At 53.5% G+C, this 19406-nt stretch overlaps 2 long non-coding RNA genes across 4 annotated transcripts in view; both read left to right on the forward strand.

The window, feature by feature from the left end:
• Nucleotides 1-19406, forward strand: part of LOC147582792 (uncharacterized) — a 233735-nt gene that overhangs the window by 66783 nt on the left and 147546 nt on the right. The window lies entirely within an intron of this gene.
• LOC147582795 (uncharacterized) lies at nucleotides 14884-17755 on the forward strand. The gene is made up of 2 exons (XR_015249524.1): nucleotides 14884-15360; nucleotides 17480-17755. It is a non-coding gene; the product is annotated as an uncharacterized LOC147582795 (long non-coding RNA).

Genomic DNA, 19406 nt, shown 5'->3' on the forward strand with positions numbered 1-19406 from the left:
GTTCCCTCAGTTCCTCGCGGGACATTTGGTTTGGCTTTCCAGAAGGGTTCTACACGCATCCAAACGAAAACGTAGATTTTCTTTCTTCTTCTATTCCTACAGCTGTCGAAGACAGCTGTTCCCGTGCCTTGTTTTTTTCCCTTAACAGGAGATCTAGGAGGTGGTCCACGTCAGTGCGTAAGGAATGCCTTTTTTCCTTTTTTTCTTTTTTCCCCAAGCAGTCCCTTGTGGAAATGGACCACGGTTTAATGAGCCAGTTCCTTACTGATGGCCATTGAGGTACTTGCAGGCTTTCGCCACTGGAAATTGCAACAGACAGTCTTGTGCAAATGTCTTTGTGTCCATGTGCAAGTCTGTAGCATATATTCCTAGAAGTGGAGCTGCTGGGTCAGACGTCGTGTGTATCTTGAGCTTTGCTCTGCCATCATAGCTAATGGCCGCAAGGATCCCCAGGTATTTAACAGTCCCCTCCTGGCGGACATTTAGGTGGTTCCAGTCTGTCTTTCCTATAAACAACGCCACAATGAACATCTTTGTGTAGCTGTCTTTGTGTGCAGAAGCAGCCGGCTTGTGGGGATTTCCCAGGAATCCGAGGGCGGATCAACAGGAAGTACTGAGAAGGGGGAATGGAACCAAAGGGGCCTGTGGGGATGGCTGGTGGTCGGAGTAGCTGCTGATGGGACCCTCACCACCACAGACTCCTCTAAACCCTGTTAGTGGGTGTGGGCGAGGATCCACAGCTTGGAGGCTGTTAGAAATGCAGAGTCCTGGGCCCCCACCCTAGCCCTGTTGAATCGGGACCTCCATTTGGCCGGCAGACAATTTTGAGAAGCATTGCCCTAAAACAAACCCAGAGACCCCATTTCCTCCCTGTTCCTGGAAGATAGGGTTTAGCCTTGGCTCTGGGGCAGATCTGGGGCCAAACCTGGCTTCCCCACCTACTGGCTGTGTGAGTGGGGCGAGCTGGATCACTTCTTGGTGCCTCCGTTTCCTCATCGTTAAGCGGGAATGAAAGTAGCCCTCACCTCACGGGGCAGTTGTGAGAACCACACACACTCACTCACGTGGAAGTGTTCAGCGTAGTAAGTGCTCAATAAATACCGTCATTGTTCTGCACACATTAGGTAATGTGTGGGGGTCAGATCTCTCTGTCTCCATCGTCATCTCTCACTCTGTCTCTGTCGCCATCTGTCTCTCCTTCTGTTTTATCTCCCCGTCTCTCAGTGTCTCTGACTCTCTGTTCTTCTCTCTCTTGTGGGGCCGTATGTGCTGTGTAAGCATCTGTGTAAATGCTAAAAGCCTGGACAAATAAAGCTAGAATACAAAGAGGAAAACGCAAGCTGAAAACTCACAGTATCGTGAGGGCAAAATCATACCATTACACAAACTTGGAAATATTACCAGCAAAACATGCACGTTTTCAGGGGGGATGTGGTGGGGGCCTGCCAGGACATACAGCCTGGCCCACGGTTGTGTCTCTTTCCTATTTCTCTGGGCCCAGTGCAGGCTTGGGCCTGGGTAGAGCTAAACGATGAAGAACAAAGATTCTTGCCCCAGATGGCCACTAAGTTTCTTCTTCTCTGTCACATCTTCTCTGTGTGACCGTGGGTAGGCACAATCAGTTGGCGATTTATGTTTTTCCAGCTCACTGACTGAGCACCTGCTACGTCAGGTCCTGGAACGCAACCGTGGACAAGATGCACAAAAGGCCTGCTTTGTGGTGTTTGTATCTACGACGGTATACCTGTGGCAGATAACGTAGAAGTGAATCTTAGTGCTAAGTTATCTGCCTAAAATAAAATATGGTTATATAATAACAGAGATGGGGTGGAGTTACTTTACCCTGGGGGAAAGGGTCTGGAAGGTTGCTCTGACCTGAATTCAGGGACCAGAATGATGAAAAGGATCAGGGCACAGAAAGTTCTGGGAAAAGGGCATTCCAGAAGAGGGAACAGCAAGGGCAAAGGCCCTGAGGCAGGAACAAGCTTGGGGGCCAGTCATGATCGTAAGCTTTCAGAGGAAGAAAAGATCTCAGGAGCAGGACAGTCTTTGCTGAGTGTTTTGAACAAGTCACTTGCCCTCCCAGAGACTTGGTTTCCCCTCTGTGTGAAATGATTAAAGCCAGTAGTAGGCGAGAACCTCTTTATTGGAGGGGCTCAGGGAATGGTTGCGGTTTGGGAGGATGTGTCTGGAAACTGGGCACAGCAGGACCGCTTTTTATTCTTGGATTATTTGGGGTGGCTTTTGGGGGGTGACAATGGAGATTTAGGCTGAAAGCAATGCCCCAGCCTCCTCATGGCTCAGCCCCTGATTTCAGGAGTTAATAGCCTGAAGCACTCGGCATAATGCCTGGTGCAGAGCAAGTAGACAGGAATGGGGAGGGCATTCCAGGTGGGAGGAAAGGCGTGGAGATGGGAATGTTTAAGGCGTGTTAGGGGAAGAGTGAGGAGACCAGCTTGGCTGGTGGGGAGGGGTGAGAGAGGAGGCTGGAAAGACAGGTTGAGGCCCAGGTTGAGACCTTGAATGGCATGCAAAACGGAGGGTGGGCCTTGGCCTGTAGGCAGTGGGGAGCCATTGTATGTTCTAGAGCAGGAGAAGCCACAGAAATGGTTTTCGGTTTTGGTTTGGTTTTCAGTGAAATATTTTATTATATTTATTTAATAAAAATTTTTTAATGTTTATTTGTTTTTGAGAGAGAGAGAGAGAGAGAGAGGGAGAGAGAGAGACGGAGTGAGAGCGGGAGAGAGGCAGAGAGAGAGAGGGAGACAGAATCCAAAGCAGGCTCCAGGCTCTGAGCTGTCAGCACAGAGCCTGACGCGAGCCTGGGCTCGAACCCACGGACCGCGAGATCATGACCTGAGCCGAAGTCAGTCACTTAACCGACTGAGCCTCCCAGGCGCCCCTTCAGCGAAATAGTTCAGACTTTCAAAAACGTTTGAAGGATAATAAAATAGGCTTCCGTGCAGCCATCATTCAGCTTAAGAAGAAAACGCCCCAATATTGCTTACAAGCCCGGAAGCCCCTCCCCAGTTGTATCTCTCCTAAAAGTCACTGCAGGCCCGGATTTGGCGTTCAGGATTCCACGCATGTCTTTGTCCTTCTGTTGTCTGTTCGATGGAGGACAGTCGAACGCACGAATCTCACTTATACGATTTGACAGCTCTGGGGTCACCACCTACTTGCAATCACAGACCAATTGTGGCATTTGGTTGTGCTGTTCTTGAACGTCATATATATGGGACCATTCTGTAAGTTTTGTCTCTGGCACTTTCTTTCACTCAGTGTTAGGCCCGTGAGATCCCTCCGTGTTTTGGGCCGGTGGTTCCTTTCCTTTCACTGCTGCGTCTTAGTCTACTGTTTAAACAGACCACCGTCCCCTTCATGTGGAGCTGGTCACCACTTCCGGTTTCCTGGACGGTGCTGCTGTGGACATTCTTGTACATACCTTTTGCTGGACCTAAGAACACAATTCTTTTAGTAGATGCTCCGGAAGGAACTGCAAGGTGATGCGGGACGTGTGTTAGTTTTTACAGCTGTGGCCAGTTTCCCAAAGTGGCTATGCCACATCTTTATACTTTTACACACACACACACACACACACACACACACACACACGCACCCCTGAGGGTTTTGGTGCCCTGCTGTGGTCGTGCGTGTGATTATACAGAGGGTGTCACGGGCACATTCACTTCTGCAGCTGGCTTTTTTTCCACTCAAAGCTCTGTTTTGGAGATCTGCGCCCATTGGTCTAACACACAGCTTGAGTGCCTCTATTCTCAACGTAGGATCTGTCATGTAAACAAACAGCAGTGCTCTCCTCCCAGCTCCAGTGCCTGGATGCTTAGCTTATTCCCCTGGGATTCTCTTTCTGGATTTTCATGATCATCTGTTATGTGTCGGGTAAGGCCAGTGAACACGGGTGTGGGGGAGCTATCACGGCCCATCCCAGCAGGAGATGAGGTAGAGGGGCTGGGGCAGATGGAGGGACATTTAGGGAACTTGATTGTGGGGGAGGAGGAAGGAAACAAGACTGGGACTGGGTGGGGGCAGAAGCCCAGGGTTGAATCCTTCCTCCCACTTTCTGGCTGTGTGACCTTGGGCATGTGACTTTGCTGGCCTATAGCCTCAGTTTCCTCATCTGTAACAGGGGCTCATTCACCGCACCTGGTAAGCAGAGTGAGCAGAGCTGTTCAGCGGACTCGGCAGGGTTTGAATCCGTTTATTAGCCGGCTGACTTTAGTTGTCTTAGCTGAGCCTCAGTTTCCTTATCTGTAAAATGGGGATAATAATAATACCTCCTCCTAGTGGTTTTGTGACAATGAAATGAGATCCTGTACGTAAGGCACTGATTAAATGCTCGATAACTGATAGCCTCGTGTTATTGTTACTGTTGCTGCTGCCTTCTCTTTCTTTCCAGCCAGAAGGTGGGTGCCTGGAGGGCACAGCCTGGCCTTTTGCCTCCTTCTTCCTTCTGGGGGTCACTGGAAATCTGTGGGGTCTAACTATGTACCATTGCTGTATCCCGGGTGGGTGACCTGGTTGAGCCCAGCCCCTGTCAGAGCCTTGGTTTTTCCCTGTAACGTGAGGCCTGTGGCAAGGTCTCCGGCCAGTTGGTTTCCTGCTGGGCCTATGATCTAGAAAGTGGAAAGGGACGTAAAGTGGGTAGGTGGGGTCTTGTGCGGGGGCGACACCTTCCTAGCAATGCTGTGGATGCAGTCTTGGGGGACCTCCTAGAGGTGAGGCAGGTGGGGGTGCTTCTGGCTGAACCCCTTTGGAAAGGAGCCATGGTGGCAGGGAAAAGCAAGAGGAAGGGGTTTGTGGTTCTGCTGACCCCCTGGAGGTTTCAGCAGCAGGGACGTCCGAGCCCCTTGATGCAGGGTGGGGACACTCAGGCCACAGGGAGAGGGGGGCCGGTGTCCCAACTCCCGACCTGTCTCTGAGGTCCACGTGCTGTGTGGTCCCGGGTACCTGGTGTACCTTCTCTGTGCCTCAGTTTCCTTTGCTGTGAGTGGCTCAGGTAGGCCTCCCTGCCTTGTCTGCTGGATTTCCCGGCCCCCGCAGACCCCCTGGCCCGGCCCCCTTGCCCGCGAGGAGGCTGAGGCCAGGGCTCAGGGCCAGGGCCGCGCACCTTGACAACCCGCCCACGCCGGGCACAAAGGCCCATTGTTTGGGCCCACGTTGGCGGGGAAGCGGGCGGGGAGCAGCCGCCTTTCACCCAACCCGCTTGTGGTCGGCGGGGACTGAGGAGCCATTCACAGAGGCCCCCGCCCCCTGACCGGGCCCTGGGCCAGGCCGCCTCCCGGGCAGGCGCCCTCGCCAAGCTGGCAGCTCCTGCTCCGAGCTGGGCCTCAGTTTCCCCAGCTGAGAAAGGGGTAGCAGAATGGCTCTGGTGGGGCCAGCAGAGCTTGCTTGCTCTCTGACCTCGCTGCCCTGAGGTCCATACCCGCGGGGCCGCGGCTTCACCTGGCACAGAGAGGCTGCTCCGGCTGTGCCCGAGGATGGGGAAACTGATGGGGAAACTGAGGCACCGGGCCTTCAGGGCCCCACAGGCCTGGCTTCACATTCTGGGTGACGTCGCGAGTCTGTTCGCTTCCATGAACCTTAAGTTTCCTCATCTGTAAATGGAGACTCGCAATCTGTGACCGTCAGGGTAAAATTCAGAATCGCATCCTAGGTGTCAACCATGTGCAGGACTGATTCTAGGATTCGGGGGCCCGGGGCAAAAGGAAGCGCAGTGCCCCTCGTTCACAACAGGGGTTTCAAGATGGCACTTAGCATCGCACCGAGTGCGGGAGCCTCTAAGCGTGGGACTGTGTGTGACGACACGAATCGCATCAGACCCTGTTCCAGGCAGAGGGGACACGACCAATAAACAGGAGAAAGCTTGCGTTCTCGTGGAGCTGACGGTCTGTCACAGGGACCCGGGGCGTCCTCTGGGGGCTGCCTGATAGATCTTTCTGAAGCCAGGTGCCCCTGGAGGCCTGCTCCTCCGGGGCCTGCTGGCCGGGCCGAGGAGGGTGGGCTGGGGCACCCCAGCTTCCCGTCGAGGCTTTGGTCTCCGTGACCTCACATCAGGCTGGGCCCCCACGGGAGTAACGACCGACATTTACCGACTCTGTGCCGGGGCCGATCCAGACGCTCTTCCCAGCTACCTCGGAGCATCTCCGTAACAGCCCTAAGAGGAGGCAGGGCTGTATGGTTACGCTCCGTACAGATGGGGAAACTGAGGCTCGAGTCAGTGAATGGGAGAGGCGGGGTTTAACCCGGGCTGTCTGGTGCCAGAGCCTTCATCTCCTCATCCCACTGTCTGCCAAGGGGGGCAGCGGTGGGCCAGGCGGTGTGTGCCTGGGGCAGAGGCCCTGCTGGGGTTCGAGCTGGGAGGGGTGCGGGTGTGCCCGTGGCCCGCCAGCTGCCACCTGGGTTGGCCCTGCTGTGTGGCCCTGAGTCACAGCCCTGTGTCCTGGGAAGCTGGCTGCGCCTCGGGCATCCGTGGGGCCTGAGTCACGGCAGAGCGCACCCTGCCACCCAGCCCATCTCCCGCCCGGGCCTGGGGACAGGCAGGTCCTGGAAGCGGATCCCTGGGCAGGAACTCACATTTGTGCCCACTATCGGGGGCAAGAGAGATGCACCCGTTTGCGCCCCAGAAGCATATTTCTTTCCTTGTCTCATTGAGCTCAAGCTCACCCTTGCAGGTTATCCCAAGATGGATTAGCTGGCTGGGTAGTTACTGAGCTCCCTGTCACCAGGAGCATTCAAGGAAGGATAGCCCGTCAGGGTGCTGAAGAGGGTTGTTGTATCAGATTGGGTCTGGTGTTGCAGTATGTGACTTTCCGAGCCCTACACTCCGTTCAGGTACTTATTTTTGAGTAGCTAACGTGAGCCAATGGTACAAAAATCCAAAAAGTACAGAAGGATATGGAGTGACAAGTAAGCGTCCATCCTCCCTGACTCCCAGCCTCCCACCTTTCCTCCCCAGAAGCAGCCGCCTTTAACTGATTTTTTCCCCCCAGAGCTGATTTACGTACATACGAACAAATATATAAATTGTCCTTTCCTCCTGCCCTCCTTTGTACAAAAATGATAGCCGGTATAGTTTATATCCCATTCTGCCCCTCATTTTATTTTTGTTTGACTTGACAACTTATATTGAAGGCTGTTCCAGGTAGCACACGCAGGGCCGTTCCATCCTTCTTACTGTGCCAATGGTAGTTCTCCTCACCTGCCTAAATAATCTATATGACACATTTAGTTAAAGGGTTTTTAATCCTGAATTCTACATTTTGGGCTCCACACTGTCCTTCACTCTGGTGGGGGCCTGAGGAAATTTTCAAAGTTTGACTGGAAACTATAAGCTCTTCCCACATCTGTAGGGATTTGTGAGGACGGTGGGGGCGGGGGGGTGTCTGTTTTTGGTTGAGATTATATAAGAGGTAAAAGACAGAAAGAGCGAGAGAAAACCTTTTACCCACACACCTCCATGCTGGGCACTCATGATCCAGTGGTGAACCCCCTGGGCACCAGCTCATCTACCTGTAGTGTGGCCGGGCTGTGGGGAGGTACCCGTGTGTGTGTGTGTGTGTGTGTGTGTGTGTGTGTGTGTGTGCGCGCGCGCACATGTGTAAGGGGTCAGAGATGGCTCCTCAGTGGAGAGACGATTTAGGGGGGGCTTTCAGGGATGCATAGGAATTCATATGAGAAATGTGGAGATGGTCCTACCAGGCAGAGGGAACAGCATGAAGAACAAAACTCAACCTCTAACAAGGTTGACTGTGTAACCCGAGCTATTCAGATATTTTTTCTTTTTTCTCTTGATTGATTCTTTATCCTATAAAAGCTTCCTTCCGTCTGCCTCATTTTGGAGTTCTCTGAGACTGTCCATTTCATGAAGCGTTATATAAATTAAAAAAAAAAAAAAGGAACTACTTGGTGGGTGCAGAACAGACTACCAGCTTCAATTTATTGAGCACCTACTATGTGCCAAGTACGGTGCTCGGTGCTTTAAAAGTCACTGCTGCATTTAACCTCCCCCTCACTTCTAGGCTATTGTTGCTCCCATGTTACAGATGAAAATCGAGGTGCAGAAAAACCTAGTCACGTGCTCATGGCCATACAGCTGTAAATACTGGAGCCCGGATTTGAACCAGGCAGCTTGAGCTCTTGGCCATTCTAATATTTCACAAAGGCAAGAGGGTAGCTGGTGAGGCCCTGAATGTTAGACCTCAACTTTGGACCTTCCCAGCTCAGGTCCTGCCCCTGCTCAGAGGCCTTCGGTGGTGCCTCACGGCACCAGCGTGGGCGCATCGGGCAGCATGAGACCTTTCTGGTGTGCTGGTCAGTAACTGTCAGGGAGGAGTCACGAACGGCAGCTGTGGAGCAAGGGAGTACTTAGGGCACACATAGCCCGGCCTGTCCCCACTGGTGGGTTTCAGACATGGCTCGATATTGGACTGGGCTTCAAGGTCTCGGGTGCAGCTCTGGTTAGCCCTTTGGCCCGGCCCCTCTGGGCTCTGGGGAGCAAAGAGTAAGCACAGATCCTGGCCCCATAGGTCTGTGTCCCATGTGCCCTAGTGGGCCCTGGGCCTGGGGCTTTTGAAGTCCCACTGACTCTGCAGCGTGCGAATTCATCACCCCGTGTCGCAAGATGAGAAAGTGGAGGTTCAGAGAGGTGAAGAGACTTGTCTAAGGCCACACAGTGAATAAAGAGCAGAGCTGGGACGTGAATCCAGACGCCGAGTTTGACTCTTGACCACCCCACGCTCCTGCTTCATTCAGGAGGGTTTGCCAGTCTGCCCCTGGGCAGGGGCTTCACCTCTCTCTCTCTCTTACCCGGTCTTCTGGAAAGGAGTAATGATCCCATTTCCCTGGGAAGCTTGACTGTTGTCCTGTTGTACCCAGGGACTCAGGATTGGGGGGAGGGGGTGGCTGGAGATGGCCTGTGCTGCCCCGCTAAGCCCTCTGCCAGCATTAAGACATGGGCCCATGTTCTCTCCTTGTTTCCCTCAGAAGTGAGAACATAATAGTCGGTTCAAATGTCAGGCCTGCTCTGCTGCTTTGGGGAGACTGGTTGAGCAGGTCTGGGGGAGGGATAGAGAACGGAAATTATTAATAATTGCAAAGCAGCCAGCCGTGCTGCAGGCCTTGAGATGTGTCTGTGTGTGTCTTTGGAGGTGCAGGGTTGGGGGATGTTAAATGTAGGGACCCTGCCCTGGAGTGAGGGGCAGCCTGCAGCTTCCCAGGGTCCTGTGTGGGGGTGGGGAGAGGAGGGGGGAGCACAGAGGCAGCCTCTCTTATTTGAGACACATCTTGGCCTCCCTGCCTCCCATCAACTCGTGTGAGGAGGGCTCTACCAACCTCAAGAGAAGGAGGGAAAGAGCCTACTGTGTGCCTTCAGAAGGTGTCTCACTACATGCTGGGTATAATTCTCCCCACACCCAGATGAGGTTGGCATTGTTATTATCTCCGATTGGCAGTGGGGGAAGCAGGCACAGAGGGGTTCAGTCCAGATTTGAACTCAGGATGTTTGACTGCAGTTAGACTGCCCTTGCTGGCATTTCCACACTCTACTTGGGGTGGAGGGATCCCCGTTCCCTGGAAAAGCTCCCCCCCTGCCCCCAGCATCAGCACCATCCCCGGAGGGTGGGAGTTGGTCCCAGGCTTCTCTGAACCTCAGTCTCCTCATCTGTAGAATGGGGAACCGGAGTCCCTTCCTCCAGAGTCAGAGCTTGCTGACAAGGGGCGGAAGGAAGGCAGTGAAGGGCAGGTTTATGGCCCGCCCACCATCTGTTGCCCTCTAGAGCCAGTCCCTGGGGACTGTGCCCCCACTGGCGTCCCTTCCTTCCCCCTTTCTCCAGCACCCACCGCAAGCTCTGCCTCGTAGCCATGACCACAGGCAGCTGTGCATTGGGTCTTCCTTGGCCCCTCAGGCACCCACAGAGTGGGTTCCCTAGCTGGGCTTGGGATGACACAGTCCGAAATGTCCCAGGGTGATCAGAGCACACTCTAGAAACAAAATGCTTGAATGGCGGAAGCAGAGGCTGTTCAGGGAAAGGATGCTGGGGATTCTGGGAGCCAAAGCCAACCTCTGGGCTTGCGGCTAGCTACCACCGACGGCAGAGGCATGCCCAGATCGCGTGCCACTGAGCTCCAGGACCGCCGCGTCTGGGGGGGACCTCCGGGCGTCCCCCTCCTTGGCCTGCCCTGATGGACTGATAAGGCCCAGCTTGGAGGAGACAGAGGCCATAATTACAGGCCTCAGCGGTGGCGGGAGGCGAGTCATGAGGTGGGGGTGACTCAGCGGATTGCTCCATGAGCGGGGCGGGGGTGGGGCCGCCCGTCTGCCCCTCGCCCAGCTGGCCTGAGGAGAGCCTGGGCACCCAGGAGGCCCAGTGGGTCCACTGGGTGCGACCAGGCGGGGGGCTCACCCCTGGGCCTGTGACTGGGTCCCTGTGCCTCTTGGCATCCTTGGAACTTGGTTTTGTGTCGGGATTGGGGGCGGCTGGGTTTTCCCCTTGCTCCGTCTCAGGCCTTGGCTTCTGGGAAGTGGGAATCAGGGCTCAGAGGTGCCAAACAGTGGGAACCGACCGAGAGCAGCGGGCTTGTGGCCTTTGCGGATTTACTGAACCTCAGGGGCAGGGTGCCGGGAATCCCAGACGAGTGAGACATAGGACCTCAGACATGTGTGGACTCCAGGAACCAGCAGGTGATGGTTTCTAGAACCAATATTTCCAGGTTCACAGATGCATGGATTAGCAGGTTTGTAGAATTACAGATTTATAAAATCAGGAGATCAGTTACAATTGGTTCCAGAGAATTCATACATCCATTGAGGGAGAGATTTAAAAGAAAAGTCACAGCAGCTGAAGAACTTAGGAATAAATTATCTCGGTGTCTCCAGCTTGCTCCCACATTGGTCGGAAAGAAGAAATAAGAAAAGGAAACAGAAGTATAAATATTCATCTTGTTCTATGTAGCGAGGAGGAAAGCCCACGAAACTAAAAGTCATCAACTGGTGAATTGAGACGTTCGTGGTGCTGGAAATCTCTTCCGACTTTCTACGGTTGAAGTTTGTCAAAATGAAAACCTGGGAGAAAGTGAAATAGGGAAAGAAATGCAAACGTGGAGTGTAGGATAACAGATGATACAACTCGGCGGTGCGACTTTGTAATCCACGCCCCTGTAATTCTCTCGATTCATCCATCGTGTTTTTTATCTACGTGGTGTTCAGGGCCTATCCTAAAGGTTCTGCAAATGTTAATTTATTTAATTCTTACAACAGCCCTACGAGGTGAGGGTTATCATGATGCTCGGTTCACAGATGAGGAAACTGAGGCACAGGGAGGGGGAGTAACGTATTCAAATCATGCTCAGGTGCTTGCTGCCTGCCAGGAAGTGCTAGACTCCGGGATAGAGCAGTGCCCAGGACAGACACTGTCCCTGCCCTTGGGGGACTTGGCAGGGGAGACATAGAATAAACAAACGAGTAAGATTATCGTAAGTTTAAGGAGGGCAGTGAGCCTGCTGCTTTGATGCGCGGCAGGGGTGCGGGCACCCTCAGATCCAGTGAGCAGGAGGGCCCATCTCAGGAGGTGGTTTTGAGCAGAGGCCTCAGGGAGAGAAGGTGGCTCACTGGGCAGAACGCCCTCCCTTTGCCCTGGCTGTGCCTTCTGCCGGGATCACGCTTCCCTCCGTATGTCTGCGCCAAACTCCCACTCACTGATCCAGGCCCTGCTGGGCGGGCACCTCCTCTGTGGTGGGAGGTGGACTGGGGGGCTTCCCCAGCCAGGGGGGGACGTGTCCTCCTGTGTCCTCTTTCTCCTCTCTGTTCCTGGGGGCAGGCCCTGAGTGTGGGGGACCTCCATAGCAGCAATGCCAGCCACTATTCTGGGGTCTCTCCTGGCGTGGGAGGCAGGATTTTCTCCTAGGAAGGAAGTGAAGGTCCAGAGAAGTTAAGAGACTTGCCCAAGGACACACAGCCAGCAAGTATTTAAGGAGGGGTCTGCACTCAAGGCTTACAGCCTGCCTTTGGGTTATTATTTACTTGCCACCTCCCTGCCTACCCTGGCTGGGGGCTGCTGGAAGGCAGGTGCCGGGAGCCAGAGTTAGCTCTGTGCCTGGCATCCCCTCGCTCTGGGTCTGGGCTGCTCGGAGAGGGCTGCAGAATGATTTGACCTTTGCCAGGCTGGGAGCATGAAACTGAGCAAGGGCCAGCGAGGCCAGGGCCTTGGGGATCGGCTTTACCGCCAGGGGAAGGCTGGTGGGGATCTGAGCCCCTGGGCGTCTAGGGACCCTGTGCCCACTGCCACCCTCTATGCCCCAGTGAACATTAAGAGCCCACTTGGGACAAGTGGCCCACATCACCCCCACATGGGGCTGGTCAAGACCCTGCTCCCCAAGCCAGTTCCTGGCGCTGATCGGCACAAGGTCCGGCTGCCGGCACACCCAGCTCCCATCCTGGCCCCAGGGGCTCCACCAGGCGGTGGGGACAGGGAGGTGTTCAGAAGGCTCTACCTTAGATGAGGGGTGCATGTACATGCGGGCAGGGCCCTCTCTCCACGTCTCTGTCACTGAGGAACCTGGCAGGGTGGAAGGAGCCCAAACACTGAAGTTCTAAGATGGGGTTCAGAGCTGCTCTATCCTTTGAGGCTCTGAGGCCCGAAAACTTGGTCTTATCTGCAAAATGGAGACCATAAAACTGCTCACCCCTGAGATGAGACATTAGCACAGTGACTGGCACAGAGTAGATGCTCAATAAACACCAGCTGTTGTATGTAGCTTAGGGGCATTGCTGGGGATTTCTGAGTCTTTATTCACTCATTCATGTCACCGTATTTCCTGAGACCATTATGTGTCAGGCCCTGGGTAGAGTGTTAGGGTGACATGACAGAACAAAGCAGACAAAATCCCTGCCTTTGGATAGGCAGACAGCGGTCAAGTGAATAAGTAAGCAAACGGCATCATTTCAGATCGTGGTAAAGGCTTAGAAGAAAATAAAGCAGGGAGGTGTGATGGGAAGTGACCAGGGGCTTCTTTAAGTAGGGTGATTGGAGAGGGCCTTGCTGAGAAGAAGTTGCGGCCTGAAGGAAGGGTGTTGAAGGTGCAGGGAATAGCAGATGCAAAGGCCCTGTGGTGGGAACAAGTTAGGTGGGTTCACAGAACCATAGCGCCGCCAGTGTGGGGGGCACAGAGTGAGGGAGAGGGAGAGGGTTGGAAAGAGAGGGAGGCAGGCATGAGGAATTTGAATTTCATTCCAGCGGTTGATTATTATAAACAAAGACCGAAGCTATGAAGGACTACAATATACAAAGTGCAAACTCATGGTGATTCACTTCCAGCCCAGAGCTCCGGCACTTTGCATCAGGCACCTTAAAGAAAAGCACCTGCACGCCCCTCCCTTGCGGCCTTTCTTTTACAAAGAAATACAAAGGGAACAGGTCATTGCAACTTGTTAGATGCAGACGCAGTGTGTTGGATGTGAATGTGAGTTTGGCCCTTGGTGAATGTGGCCACAGTGTCGGGGAGAGTGAGGGGGACAGGGGGCGCGGGGAGGGGGGGGCATAATATCACCAGCCCTGATTTCATCAGCACCGTGTCAACTGGGGAAGGCTTGAGCTCAGCTGGTCCAACCCCCTGACTCCCCAGATGAGGAACCTGAGGTCCAGACGTGGGGAAGTGAGTGGTGAAAGGTGACACTATGAGTCAGAGGCAGATTCAGGACTTGAACCCAGGCCCCCGACCTCCAACCCAGACTTTCTGAGAAATGGGTGTCTTGCCACGTGCTTTCCCTTTGTTCTTTCCTCCCAGACAGAGTCAGCTGCCCTCAGGGCCAGGGAGGAGGTCTGGGGCACGGGTCCCGAGATTTGGGGCCCACCCTTGCTCTACTGAAGAATTTCTTCACGGCCCTGTTGGCATTTTGACCCAGATAACTCTCTGCTGTGGATGGAGGCTGTCTGGCGGAGCCTTACTCGCCTCTCTCAGACGGACCCCTGCCTAGAAATGGGCACAGGGGTGTCTCTCGAGATCATAAAACCGAAGGGAGGGAAGAAGTTCACCTGGAACTAGTAATGACCCCGATAAACCCTGAGGGTTCGAACCCACACCGCGCACCCGCCAATGGCATTGCTGATTGCTGATGTAAACAGCAGGCATCTACTTGGCAGAATAACCAAAGGAGTGCTCCCATGCCAGGAGACTGGGTCCTCTGGCTCAAGATGCGACTTCCACACAGAAAGATTTGCACAAAGCGCCACGTGCCATCGACCCAGAGATGAGCAGGCCGAGATGCGGAAACCTGAGGTGGGGAACTTGCAGAACAGACGGCAGGCCAGTGTCGACTCTGAGGCCGAAGGGGCATTAACCAGCGAGGTTCAGAAAGGGTCGTTCCATGGACTCTAAGAGAATGGAAAAAAAGCAAACTGGAAAAAGAAACAAGTTTTTAAGGGTACACTTTATGTTTTAGAACGGTGTTAGATTTGCAGAAAAATGAAAAAGGTAGCGCCCTGTACCCAGTCTCTCCGACAAGTCACGCCTTAATGTTAGTTAGTTCACAGGCCTGCTTGTTAACCATCCACCCGCTGTGTTGGTGCATTGCTGTGAACCAAGTCCATAGTTTATTTGGATTTCCTCAGTTTTCGCTAACATCCTCTTTCTGGTACAGAATCCCACTCAAGATTCCATATCACATTTAGTTGTCAGGTCTTTTTTTTCCTCTTGGCTGTGACAGTTTCTCAGACTTTCCTAGTTTTTGGTGACCTTGACAGTTCTGTGGAGTGCTGGTCGGGTTTTTGGTAGGCTCTCTTGGGATAATTTGATGTCTTTCTTATGGTCAGGGGAAGGAACTTCTCAGAAGGAAAGTGACATTATAAATTTGTTTTAATGTTTTTTATTTATTTTTGACAGAGAGAGAGAGAGAGAGAGAGAGAGAGAGAGAGAGAACGAGCGGGGGAGGGGCAGAGAGAGAGGGAGACACAGAATCCGAGGCAGGCTCCAGGCTCCGAGCTGTCAGCACAGAGCCCTATGGGGGGCTCGAACCCACGAACCGTGAGATCGTGACCTGAGCCGAAGGTGCATGTGTAACTAACTGAGCCACCCAGGCGCCCCGGAAAGTGACATTTTTATCATATCACATCAAGGGTAGATCCTATGAACATGACTTATCACTGTGGGTGTTGACCTTGACCACCTGGCTCAGGTAGTTTTTTTTATGTTTTCTCCACTGTGAAGTCACTCTCTTTTCCCCTTTCCATAGTATCCTCTTTGGAAGGCAGTCATTCTGCGTGGCCCCCACCTATGGAGTAGGGACTATACTTCGCAGCAGGGATGATTGAGAGTCCTTCCGTACAGCACGTTTGTCTTCTCCCCTACGTACGTATTCAGCTTCGCTCGTATCGGTACAGACTCAAGGATATTGATTTTATTTATACTTTGGGTTATAATTCAACACTACTGCATTTCGTTGCTCAGGTTGTCCCAACCTGGACCACAGGGAGCTCTTGAAGGTGGCTTCTTTGCCCTTTGGCGTGCCCCCATCAACATCGGGGGTTTTTTGTTTGTTGGTTGGTTTTCATCTTGAGCCCTTTCTTACCTCTGGCACCACAAGCTGCTTCAGGCTCATCGCGAACATTTCCTGCCCCAGTCTTAGCAGCAGCCGTTTCTCGGTGTGGAGCTGTGGTTCCTCCTATCAGAGAATGGCATTAGAACCCAAGCTCTGGATACCGGGTGTACCCGTGGCTGGCGGGGTAGCATTTCTTGTAGGCCTTCCTGGCTGACGGAGCAAAGAAACATGTGTTGTGTATTCAACCCATGTATACGCACGCATCTGCAAATATTTTTATATGTGACCATCTATATCTGTATTAGGCAAATCTGAGTTTATGCCAATGTCTCCAGAATCCATGATATTTTATCACGTGGTTTGAAATAGCGAAGTGTTACCCTATCGATGACCATAATCATAGCTGGCGCTTACTGAATGTTCACAAGGGTTGAAGTTCTTTCTAAGTGTTTGATGTGCATCATTTTTACACTGCATGATGGTCCCGGGTTCTGGTGACTCCCCTCAACCCTGGTTTTACCAATGAGGAAGTGAGGACACAGGGAAGGCAAGTATCTTTCCCGAAGTCTCCCAGCCGGTAAGTGGTGAAGTAGGTTTCAACGTCAGCCTCAATCATCTCAACCTATCATATCAATCATAGAACCTATCATCAATCATTGAAATACACCCACATCTTGCATTAATAGAATTTATATGCGATGGGAAACAAGAAGAAAGAAAGAAAGAAAGAAAGAAAAGAAAGAAAGAAAGAAAGAAAGAAAGAAAGAAAGAAAGAAAGAAAGAAAGAAAGAAAGAAAGAAAGGAAGAAAAAGAAAAGAAAGAAACCCAAATGTTACCTTGCAGGTGACTGGTTGATACAGTCTTACATTTCAGGACATCTCACTTAAATGTCACGATTTCCCATATGTAACCCATAACATACATTTATGTTTTGGCTCTCAGACGCTTTCTGCTTCAGCGTCTATTGTCTCTAATGACGACAGATGAAAGAACTCAGGTATTCCCAGTTTGCCTGGCCACCGTGCTGGGCCATCCTCAGGACCTCCCTCCAGCTGGCCCCATGGGAAATTCTCAGGGACAGAGTCTTCTGGGAAACACATCCTAGGCAGCTCAGATCCCAGAGGAGGATGGAAAGGAAGCATGGGTGCAGGGAGGGGGCAGGCAGCCTCGGAGCTGACTCCCAGGTGACTCCCAGGTGTTCGCGTCAGGCTGGTCCGACCTGCTGGGCCTCTTCCGGGAATCCTGGACGGAGCCTACTTGACCCCCAGCATGGCCAGAGGCAGCCCAAGGCCCCCTCTTCTCAGGCTGGCCCCACCCTCCTCAGGCCCATTAGCAGCCTGGTTCCACCTCCTCCAGGAAGCCTTCTTTGCCTGCCCCACCCTCAATGACGTCCATGTTCTCTGAAATCCCAGGCGTAGACCAAGGGTCTCGAAGTAGGAGCCCTCGGAAATTCTTCCTTTAACGTGCACAGTGTTTTCTAGCATTTTGATTTGGTTCTAGCATTGAAAAGCAAGCGGTTTCCTGCAAAAATGCAGACACTCGGCCCAGCTTACAAGCGTTGAAAGCCTGGCCGCCCTGAGCTCACATTCCCACCGGCTGGCTCTGCCCTGCGCATAGTAGGGGCTCTGCCACTGTGGACAGCGTGAACGGGCCGGTGCGCTCAGCTTGGGGGCCTGCCTTTGGAGGCGGACAGGACTGATTTTCAATGCCCTGCCCCTCCCTGGCTATGGGGCCCGGGGAAAAAACACTTCTCTTCACTCAGCCTCAGTTTCCTCGTTTGGAAAATGGGCTTAAGACGTAGCTCACGGTGTTGTCATGAGGATGATGTGAGCTAACGTCGGGGGTGGGCGTAGGACGGGACAGGCACTCAGGGAACCTGGATAAATAGTTTCTTCTCTTTCTTGTTTGCTTTGCTTTGGTATCTCTCAGTTCCTGGTGACGTCACTATCCATCCGCTCGTGCCACACATGCCTGCTGTGTGCCAGACGCACGTAAGACCTCGGCTGCTGCCTTCCTGGTCTAGCTGAGGAGGCATTTTATCCATGCTTGCACTTGTCCGTTCACTACCGAATACCCGCTGTGTGCCAGGAGTTGTTTGGAACACTGAGGATCCAGCAGTGAACAAAACGGACAAAAATCCCTGCCATCACGGGGCTGACAATCTAGTGGTGCCTGTTAGACAATAAACCAACATAGTGTCGGGTAGCACGAAGTTCTGTGAAGAAGAATCATGGGCGTGATAGAGGGGCTGCTGCTTGGTCAGAGAAGGGGTCTCTGTGAGCAGCGGGCGAGAGGGAGGGAGCCATGTGGCTGGCGGTCGGAGGTAAGAGCATTCCCGGCAGAGGGAACAGCAAGTGCAAAGGCCCTGAGGCAGGCGTGGTGTGGCGTGTTTGAGGCTTAAGGAAAGGCCAGTGTGACTGATGGGGGCTCAGTTACATGTTTCCGTAATGTTGGAATTCCTCTCCTTCCCTTTTCTACATCCATCTCCCCTCCTGTCTCTCTCAATCTCTTTTTTACAATGGGTCTCTTAAGTTTGTAATCCAAACGCACAATGACAATTTATAAAAATAGAAATAATATCTGGGAAGCCCTTGGGTACGAGTTGGTACACTTCATGTCGCAGTGGCACCACCCTGGTGTTAGCTACCCCCTCCAGCAGAGTGCCTTTCTTCTTTCTTCTGCCCCATCATTCTGTGGTTTGGGGAAGGTGAGTGTGGGGTGGGCACAAGGGTCTGTGGCTGGGGAAGGTACCTCCTCCCCCCTCCTTCTTTCCCCTCCCCTGCCCTCCCCTCCTCTTTTTTTCCCCCTCTTTTTTCCTACCTGCAAACTCTTCAGCGGAAGGAAGCACCCAGATTTGGGAAGTCTTGTTTCAGAACCACTGAGAACGTGTGAGGTCTCTGGAGCCCGTGCCATGCGGGGCCAGGGGCTGGGGCACAGATCATCGTGTCAGAAGGAGGATGTGCTTGAGAAAATGAAGGTCTTCAAAGGGGCTCTGGTCCTACCTGAAGGCCCCTCACTGTCTCCAGAGCAGAGCTTCTGAGCTCCTTCCCATCCCCCACCGCTCCTGGGCCAGCCTCACTGTCTCCTGCCCTCCCCGCTGGCTCACCTCCTCCCTGGCCTCCCTGCTTCCTCCCAAGGCCCCTCTGTTGGTTCGCCACACACAGCCAGAGGAGCCCTTAGGACGAAGTCAGACCGTGCCCCCCTACTCAGACGCCCTACCAGGCCCTGGAGGCCCAGCATGACCGACCCCATCACCTCTCTGAGCTCACCTGCCCCTTGCCTTGTCCCCAGCGCACTGGCCTCCTTGCTGCCCCATGAGGGGCTCCTGCTCTGTGATTGCTGTGCCTCCCCCTATGCAGGCAGTTTCTCCCCTGCCATCATGGGGTCAGCCTGGCCCCCAGCAACCTGCCTGCCCCCCCCCACCCCCCCGGGGGAGTAGGGCCTCCAGCCACACCTGCTTATAGCTCCCTGTCTCCACCAGCCAAGCCCTTTATCACCGTGTGAAGAAACACATCCCTGGGTCTGCTCACTGGGCAGCCACCCCTGTCCCCACAGGGTGTCAGCCTCAGGAGGGCCCGCTGGGTCTGGGGACCTTGCCCCAGGGCCTGGGAACAGTGTCGGGCATGCGGTATGCAGTAGGTGCTCAATGCATGCTTGGTGAATGAGTGAGCACTAGTGTTTTAGAGTCAGGCCTTGGAGTCTTGGCACAGTTCTTGAAATTCTAGCCAAGGGCAGTTCAAGACTCAGGGGCTGTGGCCCCACCAGCTCCCGCTGTTTGTCTTTCTTTATGTCCCTCTGTCATCCCCTGCCCTGGCCTGCTCCGCGGGCCCTGGGCCAGCTCCTGCTGCTGGACACG

The sequence above is a fragment of the Puma concolor genome, chromosome A3 (genome assembly GCF_028749965.1).
Source record: "Puma concolor isolate L17-30 chromosome A3, mPumCon1.1.hap2, whole genome shotgun sequence".
In the NCBI taxonomy this organism is placed as follows: Eukaryota; Metazoa; Chordata; class Mammalia; order Carnivora; family Felidae; genus Puma; species Puma concolor.